Raw genomic sequence first — 2,500 nt, forward strand, 5'->3', positions numbered from 1 at the left:
CACGACGGTCACCGCACCACGCAAGAACAGGCCAAAAACTGGCCAAAACAGCCCAAAAACGGGCCAAAACTGGCCATTTTTGGCTGCGCGAGCGAGCGGCGAGCGGCGAACAGCGAGCGAAGCGAGAGGCAGCACCGTCCCTGCTATACGAAAGCCCCATCCAGCCCTGTGCCACCCGGGGGGTTCCAGGGTGCTGAGATGGCTGACGTTTTGCTCCGCTCTCGACGGTCACCGCGCAATGCAAGAACAGGCCAAAAACTGGCCAAAACGGCCCAAAAACGGGCCAAAACTGGCCATTTTTGGCTGCGCGAGCGGCGAGCGGCGGACAGCGAGCGAAGCGAGAGGCAGCACCGTCCCTGCTATACGAAAGCCCCATCCAGCCCTGTGCCACCCGGGGGGTTCCAGGGTGCTGAGATGGCTGACGTTTTGCTCCGCTCTCGACGGTCACCGCGCAATGCAAGAACAGGCCAAAAACTGGCCAAAACGGCCCAAAAACGGGCCAAAACTGGCCATTTTTGGCTGCGCGAGCGAGCGGCGAGCGGCGGACAGCGAGCGAAGCGAGAGGCAGCACCGTCCCTGCTATACGAAAGCCCCATCCAGCCCTGTGCCACCCGGGGGGTTCCAGGGTGCTGAGATGGCTGACGTTTTGCTCCGCTCTCGACGGTCACCGCGCAATGCAAGAACAGGCCAAAAACTGGCCAAAACGGCCCAAAAACGGGCCAAAACTGGCCATTTTTGGCTGCACGAGCGAGCGGCGAGCGGCGGACAGCGAGCGAAGCGAGAGGCAGCACCGTCCCTGCTATACGAAAGCCCCATCCAGCCCTGTGCCACCCGGGGGGTTCCAGGGTGCTGAGATGGCTGACGTTTTGCTCCGCTCTCGACGGTCACCGCGCAATGCAAGAACAGGCCAAAAACTGGCCAAAACGGCCCAAAAACGGGCCAAAACTGGCCATTTTTGGCTGCACGAGCGAGCGGCGAGCGGCGGACAGCGAGCGAAGCGAGAGGCAGCACCGTCCCTGCTATACGAAAGCCCCATCCAGCCCTGTGCCACCCGGGGGGTTCCAGGGTGCTGAGATGGCTGACGTTTTGCTCCGCTCTCGACGGTCACCGCGCAATGCAAGAACAGGCCAAAAACTGGCCAAAACGGCCCAAAAACGGGCCAAAACTGGCCATTTTTGGCTGCACGAGCGAGCGGCGAGCGGCGGACAGCGAGCGAAGCGAGAGGCAGCACCGTCCCTGCTATACGAAAGCCCCATCCAGCCCTGTGCCACCCGGGGGGTTCCAGGGTGCTGAGATGGCTGACGTTTTGCTCCGCTCTCGACGGTCACCGCGCAATGCAAGAACAGGCCAAAAACTGGCCAAAACGGCCCAAAAACGGGCCAAAACTGGCCATTTTTGGCTGCACGAGCGAGCGGCGAGCGGCGGACAGCGAGCGAAGCGAGAGGCAGCACCGTCCCTGCTATACGAAAGCCCCATCCAGCCCTGTGCCACCCGGGGGGTTCCAGGGTGCTGAGATGGCTGACGTTTTGCTCCGCTCTCGACGGTCACCGCGCAATGCAAGAACAGGCCAAAAACTGGCCAAAACGGCCCAAAAACGGGCCAAAACTGGCCATTTTTGGCTGCACGAGCGAGCGGCGAGCGGCGGACAGCGAGCGAAGCGAGAGGCAGCACCGTCCCTGCTATACGAAAGCCCCATCCAGCCCTGTGCCACCCGGGGGGTTCCAGGGTGCTGAGATGGCTGACGTTTTGCTCCGCTCTCGACGGTCACCGCGCAATGCAAGAACAGGCCAAAAACTGGCCAAAACGGCCCAAAAACGGGCCAAAACTGGCCATTTTTGGCTGCGCGAGCGAGCGGCGAGCGGCGGACAGCGAGCGAAGCGAGAGGCAGCACCGTCCCTGCTATATACGAAAGCCCCATCCAGCCCTGTGCCACCCGGGGGGTTCCAGGGTGCTGAGATGGCTGACGTTTTGCTCCGCTCACGACGGTCACCGCACCACGCAAGAACGGACCAAAAACAGGCCAAAACAGCCCAAAAACGGGCCAAAACTGGTCATTTTTGGCTGCGCGAGCGAGCGGCGAGCGGCGAACAGCGAGCGAAGCGTGAGGCAGCACCGTCCCTGCTATACGAAAGCCCCATCCAGCCCTGTGCCACCCGGGGGGTTCCAGGGTGCTGAGATGGCTGACGTTTTGCTCCGCTCACGACGGTCACCGCGCCATGCAAGAACGGACCAAAAACAGGCCAAAACAGCCCAAAAACGGGCCAAAACTGGCCATTTTTGGCTGAGCGAGCGAGCGGTGAGCGGCGAACAGCGAGCGAAGCGAGAGGCAGCACCGTCCCTGCTATACGAAAGCCCCATCCAGCCCTGTGCCACCCGGGGGGTTCCAGGGTGCTGAGATGGCTGACGTTTTGCTCCGCTCACGACGGTCGCCGTGCCACGCAAGAACGGACCAAAAACAGGCCAAAACAGCCCAAAAACGGGCCAAAACTGGCCATTTTAG

This window comes from Musa acuminata, unplaced genomic scaffold, assembly GCF_036884655.1.
Source record: "Musa acuminata AAA Group cultivar baxijiao unplaced genomic scaffold, Cavendish_Baxijiao_AAA HiC_scaffold_597, whole genome shotgun sequence".
NCBI lineage: Eukaryota > Viridiplantae > Streptophyta > Magnoliopsida > Zingiberales > Musaceae > Musa > Musa acuminata.